The following is a 13,097-nucleotide window of genomic DNA, read 5'->3' on the forward strand; positions in this document are numbered from 1 at the left end:
TCATCTCCACGTTGTCTTGTTGTTTTGTTACTGACTTCGAGCTGGTTCGTGACAAGTGGGGGCTTGTCTGGCATCTTGAAGGTGTTGTGTTTGGGAGTAAACATGGAGTTAATGTTTGAAAACTGTAGGTTCTTTGTTTGCATCTTTTGTTACAGCTTTTGAGTTGTAATATTTGTTAGGCCTAGTATTGGCTGCCTTTGTTTGTTTGGTATACTTGCCACTACGATGGATAGTTGGTTGTGTGCTGCGTTGGAGAGGACATTGGTTAGTTTACTTGCTGTTGGTACATCGGTCTGAGGTGAGTACAATCGGCTGTGTACCTCAGTGGGAGATTTGGGTAGGGTAGTGACACTTGCTACCTGGAGCTATAGCCTTTTTCCCCTGTTAGGCTTAGCGATGTGTTTCACGTTGGGCATGGTTATTTTGTTTATTTGTGTGGTGTCTGTGGACTGAGCAGTTGTCTCAGGGGCACATCCTTGGCTTGTGGGAATCTGCCAGCTTGCTGGGTGTTCTTTCTATCCTTGCCAGCGGGCTACAGTGTGTAATTACCCACTGCAAATCTGCACAAAGACATGGGTTGAGTTATTGTAGGCTTTGGGAAAGCTCCATATATATCTTACCTCTCTTCTGTGGTGCCCAGTGTGATTGTCATTTCTCTTGTGGTCCGGTCTGGTGTGCTCAGAGGGGAAGAGCGAGATACATTTTTTGTGTATTTACTTGTGACTATGGCTTTTAATGTAGACGAGTTCATTCACTTTCCATCAGAGGATCTGTTAGAATTATGTACTAAAGAACAGCTGTTGAAGATTTCTGAACACTACCAGGTTGAAATTTGTGATAAGTGTCAAATTATTTTAGGTTGCTATTGAAGGCCAATCTGATGGAGAGTGGTATTCTTGAAGTTTCCTCTGGGGCAGTTGGTTGTGTGCTGCGTTGGAGAGGACATTGGTTAGTTTACTTGCTGTTGGTACATCGGTCTGAGGTGAGTACAATCGGCTGTGTACCTCAGTGGGAGATTTGGGTAGGGTAGTGACACTTGCTACCTGGAGCTATAGCCTTTTTCCCCTGTTAGGCTTAGCGATGTGTTTCACGTTGGGCATGGTTATTTTGTTTATTTGTGTGGTGTCTGTGGACTGAGCAGTTGTCTCAGGGGCACATCCTTGGCTTGGGGGAATCTGCCAGCTTGCTGGGTGTTCTTTCTATCCTTGCCAGCGGGCTACAGTGTGTAATTACCCACTGCAAATCTGCACAAAGACATGGGTTGAGTTATTGTAGGCTTTGGGAAAGCTCCATATATATCTTACCTCTCTTCTGTGGTGCCCAGTGTGATTGTCATTTCTCTTGTGGTCCGGTCTGGTGTGCTCAGAGGGGAAGAGCGAGATACATTTTTTGTGTATTTACTTGTGACTATGGCTTTTAATGTAGACGAGTTCATTCACTTTCCATCAGAGGATCTGTTAGAATTATGTACTAAAGAACAGCTGTTGAAGATTTCTGAACACTACCAGGTTGAAATTTGTGATAAGTGTCAAATTATTTTAGGTTGCTATTGAAGGCCAATCTGATGGAGAGTGGTATTCTTGAAGTTTCCTCTGGGGCAGCCTCTGCCGAGGACTCGCCACCTCCCCAGCCGTCTTCCCGTTTCGTCACAATGACCGCCTGGTCTGTTAGACCCAGATTTATCTAGGGGTCGTGCCCGGACTCATTTTATATTTTTGGAAACTTAGTTGTTGCCAAAATGTAATGTGAAGGACCCTGAGATGTTGTTTTTGTTGGAGCTTGTTGCTGACGCGCTCTCTCGTGCACCCTGTTTCTGAATGTCCACGTGACTGACAGCTGTTTATTCTTGTGTTTGGTATTATTCTGTCGCTCTTGTCTGTTCTCTTCTGGTCTCGTTTTCTTTCCTCTTAAAGTTTGCTTCCTGTGCGCAAATGTTGCTGAGGTCTGGGGAGGATGAGGTTGGCAGTGCGAACATGTACCCCTCATCAATTTGGGGCACAGGCTGGGTATTCCATTAGGATCCAGGACAGTATTAGTATTTTGTTTGTGCGATTGGTATGGTGTTCCAGGGTCCTCGTTGGTCTCCGGGGGGTGTGACAACCCTCTCACTCTGTCTGCCGAATTTTTCTCTTTGCTCTTGCTTAACTTAATAGGATGTCAGTGGGCAGAGCTGGGAGGGTCGTCAGTGACATCAGACACACCTGGGCCCGGGTGTGTCCCGGGGTAAATGCACCTCTTCCACATTCATTGAGGAGACTCTCCATGCAGACAGACACACTGTTAGATTTTGGTTGTGGCAGTTTGTTTGCTTTTGCACCTTTCAACACCAATCATTATCACATGTATGCATGCTGCCATTCACACTACTGACTACACACAGCATTAATTGTACTGAACTTATTGCAGTTAACTTCTTGGATATAGGGGGCGCTATTTAAATTTTTGGATGAAAAACATTACCGTTTTAAACAAGATATTCCAATAGTTTCTTACAAGAAAACAACTGCCTCCACGGATATATTATTGAATACATATGTTAAAAACACTTTGAGGAGGGATCCTACCGTTTGCCGTGTTTGTCGATATTATGGAGCAAATTTTGAAAAAAGTTCGGTGTTATATAGTTGAAGTATTTTCGGTCGATTTCTCAGCCAAGCAAAAATATTATTTTTGGAAAAAAGGAACATTTGCTATCTAACTGGGAGTCTCTTGAGTGAAAGCATCTGAAGTTCTTCAAAGGTAAATTATTTAATTTGGTTGCTTTTCTTATTTTTGTGAAAATGTTGCCTGCTGCCAGCACAGCCTAGCATAGCATTATGCCATGCTAAACTTACACAAATGCTTGTCTAGCGTTGGCTGTAACGCATATTTTGAAAATCTGAGATGACAGTGTTGTTAACAAAAGGCTAAGCTTGTGTTTCAATGTATTTATTTCATTTCATTTGCGATTTTCATGAATAGGAAACGTTGCGTTATGGTGATGCGCTTGAGGCTATGATTACGCTCAGTAGTTTGTGTCGGGGGGCTAGGGTCAGTTTGTATATCTGGAGTACTTCTCCTGTCCTATCCGGTGTCCTGTGTGAATTTAAGTATGCTCTCTCTAATTCTCTTTATTTCTCTCTCTCTCTGAGGACCTGAGCCCTAGGACCATGCCCCAGGACTACCTGACATGACTCTTTGCTGTCCCCAGTCCACCTGTCTGCAAGGAGCTGCCAGAGCTCTGGCGGATCCTAGCTGAATGGCGGCTCCTTGCAGACTGGCGGCTCCTTGCAGACTGGTGGCTCTGGCGGCTCCTTGTAGTCTGGCGGATCCTGGCTGACTGGCGGCTCCTTTCTGACTGGCGGCACTGGCGGCTCCTTGCAGACTGGTGGCTCCTTGCAGACTGGCGGCTCCTGGCTGAATGACAGCTCTGGCGGATCCTGGCTGAATGGCGTCTCTGACGGATCCTGGCTGAATGGCGTCTCTGACGGATCCTGGCTGAATGGCGGATCTTGGCTGACTGGCGGCTCCTTGCAGACTGGTGGCTCTGGCGGCTCCTTGTAGTCTGGCGGATCCTGGCTGACTGGCGGCTCCTTTCTGACTGGCGGCACTGGCGGCTCCTTGCAGACTGGTGGCTCTGGCGGCTCCTTGCAGTCTGGCAGCTCCTTGCAGACTGGCGGCTCCTTGCAGACTGGCGGCTCCTTGCAGCTCTGGCGGCTCCTGGCTGACTGGCGGCTCTGGCGGATCCTGGCTGACTGGCAGCTCTGGCGGCTCTGGCGGATCCTGGCTGACTGGCAGCTCTGGCGGATCCTGGCTGACTGGCGGCTCCTTGCTGACTGGCGGCTCTGGCGGCTCCTTGCAGACTGGCGGCTCTGGCGGCTCCTTGCAGACTGGCGACTCTGGCGGCTCCTTGCAGACGGGCAGCGCTGGAGAGGAGGAAGGCTCTGGCAGCGCTGGACAGAGGGGTTCTGGCGCCTCTGGACTGAGGGGCGGAAACTCTGGTAGTGCCGGACAGGCGGGAGCACCTTTATTGATGGGACGGAGAGACAGCCTGTTGCGGGATGCCAGCACTGGCGGTACCGGGCTGGGAACACGCACCTCAGGGTGAGTGCAAGGAACAGGACACACCGGGTTGTGAAGGTGTACTGGAGACCTGGTGTGTATAGCCGGCATCAAATCTTCCGGAACTCTAACACAAGTTTCAAGCTGAGTACAAGAAACTGACACAGGTGGCATCGGACAGGTAACATGCTCCTCAGGGCGAATGCCGTGCATACTACGCCAAACCAACAGCTCTCTCTCTTCACTCTCCTCCAATTCCATCAACAACTCCTCAAATGTCTCATCTCCTATCCGTTCACTCTCCTCCAATCTCTCCAATAAATCCTCAACATTCTCAGACGCACACCTCAACTTCGCCGACTGCTCCACCTATGGCTCCTTACGGTAAACATGTGGAGTTGGCTCAGGTCTGACTCCTGACTCTGCCACACTCTCCCTGTGCCTCCCCCCCAAGACATTTTTGGGTCTGCCTCACATGCTTCCAGCCGCTCTGCCGTGCTAGCTCCTCATGATGCCGCCTCTCTGCTTTCGCTGCCTCCAGCTCTGCATTGGCGCAGCAATATTCCCCTGGCTCTGCCCAGGGTCCTTTCCCATCTCGGATCTCCTCCCAAGTCCATTTCTCCAAATAGTGCTGCCTCTCCCACTGCTGCTGCTGCCTCGCCTGCTGCTGCTGCTTCTCCTGCTGCTGATGCTTCCCACGCTGCTTGGTCCTTTTGTGGTGGGTGATTCTGTAACGGTTTTCTTCCGTTGAAGGAGAGGACCAAAGCGCACGTGGTTAGTGTTCATCTTATTTAATAATAAATCCAAACTGAACACTTCAATTTACAAAAAAAACAAATGTGAAAACCGAAAACAGTACCGTGTGGTGTAAAACACAGGCACAGAAACAATTACCCACAAAAACACAGTGAAACCCAGGCTACCTAAGTATGATTCTCAGAGACAACTAACGACACCTGCCTCTGAGAACCATACTAGGCCGAACACAGAAAAACAACCTAGACACACAAAACATAGAATGCCCACCCAGCTCACGTCCTGACCAACACTAAAACAAGGGAAAGACAAACATTCTCACTACTAAATGTAATACTGTAGGGCTTCTCTCATGCCTGTTTTCATGACGGTGCTAACAGCAATTTGAGTGCTAGTTTTTTCTTTTATTTCACCTTTATTTAACCAGGTAGGCCAGTTCAGAACAAGTTCATTTACAACTGCGACCTGGCCAAGATAAAGCAAAGCAGTGTGACAAAAACAACAGAGTTACACATGGGATAAACAAACACAGTCAATAACACAATAGAAAATATGTACAGTGTGTACAAATGAATTAAGGTAATAAATAGGCCAATAGTGGAGAAATAATTACTATTTAGCTATTTACACTGGAGTGATATGTGCAGATGAGGATGTGCAAGTAGAAATACTGGTGTGCAAAAGAGCAGAAAAACAAATATGGGGATTTGGTAGATGGTTGTTTGGATGGGCTATTTACAGATGGGATGTGTACAGCTGCAGCAATTGGTAAGCTGCTCTGAAAGCTGACGCTTAAAGTTAGTTAGCATGGCCATCCGTAGAGAAATGCTTATTGAAATGTTCAATTGTCGTGGATCTATCAGTGGTGAGTGTTTCCTGGTCTCAGTGCAGTGGGCAGCTGGGAGGAGGTACTCTTATTCTCCATGGACTTTACAGTGTCCCAGAACCACTAATTGTAATTAGTGCTGTATGATGCAAATTTCTGTTTTTAAAAGCTAGCCTTTGCTTTCCTAACTGTATACTGTGTGTATTTGTTCCTTACTTCCCTGAAAAGTTTTGTATGACGGGGACAATTTGATGCTAGTGCAGTACGCCACAGGGTGTTTTTGTGCTGGTCAAGGGCAGTCAAGTCTGGAGTGAACCAAGGGCTATATCTGTTCTTAGTTCAACATTTTTTGAAAGGGGCATGCTTATTTAAGATGGTGAGGAAAGCACTTTTAAAAAACAATCAAGCATCCTCTACTGACGGGATGAGGTCAATACCCTTCCAGGATACTCGGGCCAGGTCGACTTGAAAGGCCTGCTCGTTGAAGTGTAATAGGGAGCGTTTTACAGTGATGAGGGGTGGTCGTTTGACCGCGGACCCATAACGGACGCAGGCAATGAGGCAGTGATTCCTGAGATCCTGGTTGAAAACAGCATAGGTGTATTTAGAGGGCAAGTTGGTCAGGATGATATCTAAAAGGGTGCCCATGTTTATGGATTTGGGGTTGTACCTTGTAGGTTCCTTGATAATTTGTGTGAGATTGAGGGTATCTATCTTAGATTGTAGGACGGCCGGGTTGTTAAGCATATCCCAATTTAGGGGGGCAATCAATTCACACATGGTGTCCAGGGCACAGCTGGGAGCTGAGGGGGGACTATAACAAGTGACAACAGTGAGGGACTTATTTCTGGAGAGATGGATCTTTAATTATAGAAGCTCTTTAATTGTTGAAGCTCCAGGTCTATGCTGTTTAGGCATAGACCTGGATAGTATGACATAACTCTGCAGGCATTCTCTACAGTAGATTGCAATTCCACCCCCTTTAGCAGTTCTGTCTTGATAGAAAATTTGGTAATTGGATGGAAATTTCATAATTTTTGGTTGCCTTCCTAAGCCAGGATTCAGACACGGCTAGGACATCAGGGTTGGTGGAGTGTGCTAAAGCAGTGAATAAAGCAAGGGGAGGAGGCTTCTGATGTTAACATGCATGAACCCAAGGCTTTTACAGTTGCAGAAGTCAACAAATCAGAGCGCTGGGGAATGGGAGTGGTGCTGGGGGCTGCAGGGCCTGGATTCACCTCTACATCACCAAAGGAGGAGTAGGACGAGGGTACGGCTAATCAAATCACATTTTATTGGTCACATACACATGGTTAGCAGATGTTAATGCGAGTGTAGCGAAATGCTTGTGCTTCTAGTTCCGACCGTGCAGTAATATCTAACAAGTAATCTATCAATTTCACAACAACTATCTGAAACACACAAGTGTAAAGGAATGAAAAAGAATATGTACGTATAAATACATGGATGAGCGATGGCCATAGATGAGTAATGTAGGGTAAACATTATATAAAGTGACTAGTGATACATTTATTACATCCAATGTTTAATTATTAAAGTGGCTAGAGATTTGAGTCAGTATGTTGGCAGCAGCCACTCAACTGTTAGTGATGGCTGTTTAACCTCTTGAAACTAGGGGGCACTATTTTCATTTTTGGAAAATAAATGTTCCCAAAGTAAAGGGGCTATTTTTCAGGACCCGATAATAGCATATGCATATAATTGACTAAAGTTTCCAAAACTTAAAAAATATTGTCTGTGAGTATAACAGAACTGATATTGCAGGCGAAAGCCTGAGAAACCTCTGCATTTGCTATCTAACTGGGAGTCTCGTGAGTGAAAACATCTGAAGCTCATCAAAGGTAAACTATTTAATTAGATTGCTTTTCTGATTTTCGTGACCAAGCTGCCTGCTGCTAGCTAGGCTATCGATAAACTTACATAAATGCTTGTCTTGCTTTGGCTGGAAAGCATAATTTCAAAATCTGAGATGACAGGGTGATTAACAAAAGGCTAAGCTGTGTTTCAATATACACTGCTCAAAAAATAAAGGGAACACTAAAAACATATCCTAGATCTGAATGAATGAAATATTCTTTACATAGTTGAATGTGCTGACAACAAAATCACACAAAAATGATGAATGGAAATCAAATTTGGAGGTCTGGATTTGGAGTCACACTCAAAATTAAAGTGGAAAACCACACTACAGGCTGATCCAACTTTGATGTAATGTCCTTAAAACAAGTCAAAATGAGGCTCAGGAGTGTGTGTGGCCTCCACGTGCCTGTATGACCTCCCTACAATGCCTGGGCATGCTCTTGATGAGGTGGCAGATGGTCTCCTGAGGGATCTCCTCCCAGACCTGGACTAAAGCATCCGCCAACTCCTGGACAGTCTGTGGTGCAACGTGGTGGATGGAGCGAGACATGATGTCCCAGATGTGCTCAATTGGATTCAGGTCTGGGGAACGGGCGGGCCAGTCCATAGCATCAATGCCTTCCTCTTGCAGGAACTGCTGACACACTCCAGCCACATGAGGTCTAGCATTGTCTTGCATTAGGAGGAACCCAGGACCAACCGCACCAGCATATGGTCTCACAAGGGGTCTGAGGATCTCATCTTGGTACCTAATGGCAGTCAGGCTACCTCTGGCGAGCACATGGAGGGCTGTGCGGCCCCCCAAAGAAATGCCACCCCACACCATGACTGACCCACCGCCAAACGGGTCATGCTGGAGGATGTTGCAGGCAGCAGAATGTTCTCCACGGCGTCTCTAGACTCTGTCACATCTGTCACATGTGCTCAGTGTGAACCTGCTTTCATCTGTGAAGAGCACAGGGCGCCAGTGGCAAATTTGCCAATCTTGGTGTTCTCTGGCAAATGCCTAACGTCTTGCACGGTGTTGGGCTGTAAGCACAACCCCCACCTGTGGACGTCGGGCCCTCATACCACCCTCATGGAGTCTGTTTCTGACCGTTTGAGCAGACACATGCACATTTGTGGCCTGCTGGAGGTCATTTTTCAGAGCTCTGGCAGTGCTCCTCATGCTCCTCCTTGCAAAAAGGCGGAGGTAGCGGTCCTGCTGCTGGGTTGTTGCCTTCCTACGGCCTCCTACACGTCTCCTGATGTACTGGCCTGTCTCCTGGTAGCGCCTCCATGCTCTGGACACTACGCTGACAGACACAGCAAACTTTCTTGCCACAGCTCGCATTGATGTGCCATCCTGGATGAGCTGCACTACCATGCTACCACTAGAGTGAAAGCACCGCCAGCATTCAAAAATGACCCAAACATCAGCCAGGAAGCATAGGAACTGAGAAGTGGTCTGTGGTCACCACTGCAGAACCACTCCTTTATTGGGGGTGTTTTGCTAATTGCCTATAGTTTCCACCTGTTGTCTATTCCATTTGCACAATAGCATGTGAAATGTATTGTCAATCAGTGTTGCTTCCTAAGTGGACAGTTTGATTTCACAGAAGTGTGATTGACTTGGAGTTACATTGTGTTGTTTAAGTGTTCCCCTTAATTTTTTTGAGCAGTGTATTTCATTTGTGAATTCATGAATATTAATATTTGAGTAATATTTTTTGCCCGTTGAGTTATGCTAATTAGTGGCAGTTGATGACAATTCTCCCGGATCCGGGAGCGTTAGTTCCAAGAGGTTTAACAGTCTGATAGCCTTGAGATAGAAGCTGTAAAGTCTAAGAACTGGTCGTCTAATTAGCTACCTAATGGAACATTAAGCTAGCCAAGACCAACACCACAAACAAACTGACTACACCGTTACAAGTAGTCAGTGGATTTTCAAATGGACAAAGAAGTTAAATGTCTTCCCTGTGATGAAATGTTTTAAACACATATAGTTACGTGTAGCCTACTTGGACACCGGATTCCCACATTTCCCACGCCGAATAGCCTGAAGCCACAGGGCTTTTCTCACAGGTTCTATATCCTGGAAGTATTGCTACGGGTCGAAATAGAACCTGTGAGAAACCCGTAGGTCAGGATTTTTGTCCTGGTTACTTGTACGTTGAACAACACAGCAGTTTTTTAGACATTTAATTTTCTTTCTGTATAACTACGCATAGACAAAGTTGGCTCTTTTACAATGGGGTCAATAGGAGAGAATGTTTGTTTACCCAAATTTGTGGTCGTGGAGAACTCATTATTACGCTAATATCGACACACTGTTCTAAAATGTTTATATTGAGTTATTTGAATTTTAACAGCTGACGCAGAGAACAGTGTGATGTTTTTTTCCCCCCTATGAGGTATCAAATTATAACTGTGATACAGACAGCTTGTTCAATTCACAACATGTCATTATTCTGTAAACAAGGCACTCTGAATTATGTTGTCTGCTGAGGAACAACATCATTAAAGTTCTATTCAACAAATGCTGAAAGACATTTCTCATCTGTTTGAATGTAAATCTGTGTGGAAATTAAATTGTTTTATTAGTAGCTGATTTTCATAAATTAATTACTCTAGGGGTCTTTTTAAAAAAAAAGGGCGTTGAACTCTGCAAGCAGTTTAATTTTCTGTCGATTTTGTAACATTCTCAAATTGATGGTCAAAACAATACAATATCTACTGACAGACAACATCGGTGCAGTCCAATACTATTCGTATTGGCTGATGAAGCTTACTTCACGCAATATGTGTCGTGCACTGTAGAAATCAGAAGGTGAGAGGCGTGGATCAGTTTAACTTGCACACATCCCCTTTTCCCCCAAAAATGATCATCTTCTTGTAGATCTGCTCCTCACCCAAAGCCTGGAGCCCTTTCCCCGCAGCAAATATTCACTTGTCAGTCCCTATAGACATCTGCCTCAGCTCCTCTGTCCACATCATGACACAAAGTTGTATACAACTCTAGGGTCTGCTAAACCACACAGTCAACAGTGGTTGTACGGTTACACTTCATCTGATGGTTCGGTCTGTGTGTGAGCTTTTACTGGACAATCAAATTGTGTGTAAAAATGACCTATGGTAATAGTGATCATTGGAACAGGGCAAGTGATTGACATCTCTCACAATCTCAAGTCTTAAACCATTACAAGTCATTGTCACATGGCCATAGAGTATGATTCAGAATCTTATTTTGACATGAGGGTCTACATTAAAGTCCCTTTTACCTAACTCATCTATACACAGTCATTATATTCTGATTTAGCTCCTTTCTCTGTAATCCAGCTACCTCTTCTTCTTATCCCACATCCCCCTTCATACCCTCCCCCACAAATTGCCATGTTCTTCCTAATTCATTCCACCTGCTTACATTCTTGGTTCCATATTGTTTTCTCATTACCGCATACGATAGCATTTATAATTATTCATAATTTCCAATGCTCCGTCCTTCTCCTCCCCAGCATCTGCCAATCTTCTTCCTTCCACTGTGACATGTGCTGACACAAACATTTGGCACTATATCTGACGGTGACAACTCACTGAATCCCATTGTTGACTAAACACTCGATTTAATTCGGTTCGCACCAGCAGTCAGCAGATAGATTATATGTATCATAGCAGTGAATCAGTGTGCCTCCAATGCATGATAGAATCCCGTGCAGAGACATGTCCTGTCAGTTGTTGGCATTTTTTGAGTTGCTATATTTTTTGGTGAGAATTGAGGAAGGTATGAAATGTTTAGCTATCATATCAGTTGACGGTCAACTGAGGTCATTGGTAGGCTAATTGCATTTCAAAGTTTGATCGGTTAATGATAATATACATGTACCTAGATAGTGTCACGTTCTGACCATAGTTCTTGTGTGTTTTCCTTGTTTTAGTGTTGTTCAGGACGTGAGCTGGGTGGGCATTCTATGTTGTGTGTCTAGTTTGTCTGTTTCTGTGGTTGGCCTGATATGGTTCTCAATCAGAGGCAGGTGTTAGTCATTGTCTCTGATTGGGAACCATATTTAGGTAGCTTGTTTTGTGTGTTGGTGTTTGTGGGTGGTTATTTCCGTGTCTGTGTTTGTTTCACCACACAGGACTGTTTTCGGTTTTCACATTTATTTTTTTCTTGTTCCCAGGAAGAAAGCAGTTACAGATAGGTCTGGAAGCTAGAGTACTATATGTGGGGATAAGGATGACATAAAGTCTGAAATCTATTGTAAGCATTGCTTTGAATATTAAAAGTGGTACAGTGTAAACAATGCGTCTGCATCAAAGTAAAATATTACCTGGTGATGTCCCAATGGCTTTATCTCAATAAGGTAACACTAATATCTCACAATCTGTCTTGCAGGTTCAATTCTCTCTGAAAGTTATTTAATATCCTGGTTGATCAAGAACAGTAACCGTGGCCTTTTGAAATGAGAACGTCGAGGATAGACTTATACAGCATATGGAGACGAACTTCCATTTCAATTCTCACTGATATAAAGGTATGAGTCTTTCTAAGCACCTGCCTGTTTGAATAAGCCCCCGAGAAACTGAGGAGAAAATAATATAGTGATAATATTGAGCTTGATTAGGAGGGAATGCACTGCGGCACTAAAATGGACTTATAATCCTCAGTGTCTATGTCACGCAATTACAGAACATGTGGCACGACCTTCGAGGATGGCCAAGAATACATACAGACAAATAGATCAACACCAGGGAAATTAGGTGGTACGCCTTGGCAGCATATACAGTAGGCACCTGTCTCATTTAGACTATTTTTATTTTTTCATTAACACGACCTGTGGCTGCGTTAGACGCGCAGATAGTGTGATAACATTGGGAGGCTTCTCACGCTCTGCAATTTAGCCTCCTTATTGAAGTGACAGACACTTTCCTTGGAATAACAATGTTTTATTTTTTTGTGTCATTAAGGATGACCTCCACTCTTTGTGAGACATGCAGTGGAATCATGTGATTCGTTTTTCCTATATGCAAGGTACGTGAGATTCATGAGAGGCGAGTCACCGTCTTGCTACCCTTGTTCAGTTCAAATTGAACAATTGTCACCACCCTAACAAATATTCAAATGCAAAATTTGTATTTCTTCATGAATTTCAGGTGGATATAAATTAGATTTGTGACCTGTCTTGTAGTGCATTGTGGTTATCATGGAGGGGACTCTATCTGTCCTCACTTTCAAGAATGTCACAAACTCCCTCTCTGGCCTGCTGATTATCCCGCACACCTGTCACCATCGTCTTGCGCACCTGCGCCTCATGACACTCACCTGGACTCCATCACCTCCTTGATTATCTTCCCTATATCTGTCACTCAAATTAGTTCTTTCCTCAGGTGTTATTGAAACTGTTTTCATGTCGATTCGTTGTTTGTTTCGTGTTCATTGTTTCTTTTATTTATTAAAACGCTCACTTCCTGAACTTGCTTCCCGACTCTCAGCGCACTCGTTACAAAGAGTCAGTTTTTTCACCCAGCCACCGTCAGGCTTAGGAACAAGAATACACGGAACTCCAGGAGCTTCATTCTATAATAAATAAGCTACCTCACCTTTCATTACCTCCCT

The 13,097-nt window shown here is 44.6% G+C and overlaps 1 long non-coding RNA gene across 1 annotated transcript; it reads left to right on the forward strand.

Annotated features, from left to right (window-relative positions):
* Positions 1-11,882: 11,882 nt before the first annotated feature.
* Positions 11,883-12,839, forward strand: LOC116358578 (uncharacterized). Its single transcript, XR_004206331.1, has 3 exons — positions 11,883-12,015; positions 12,449-12,512; positions 12,635-12,839. It is a non-coding gene; the product is annotated as an uncharacterized LOC116358578 (long non-coding RNA).
* The last annotated feature ends 258 nt before the right edge of the window (positions 12,840-13,097 follow it).

Source organism: Oncorhynchus kisutch, linkage group LG30 (genome assembly GCF_002021735.2).
Source record: "Oncorhynchus kisutch isolate 150728-3 linkage group LG30, Okis_V2, whole genome shotgun sequence".
Classification (NCBI taxonomy): domain Eukaryota; kingdom Metazoa; phylum Chordata; class Actinopteri; order Salmoniformes; family Salmonidae; genus Oncorhynchus; species Oncorhynchus kisutch.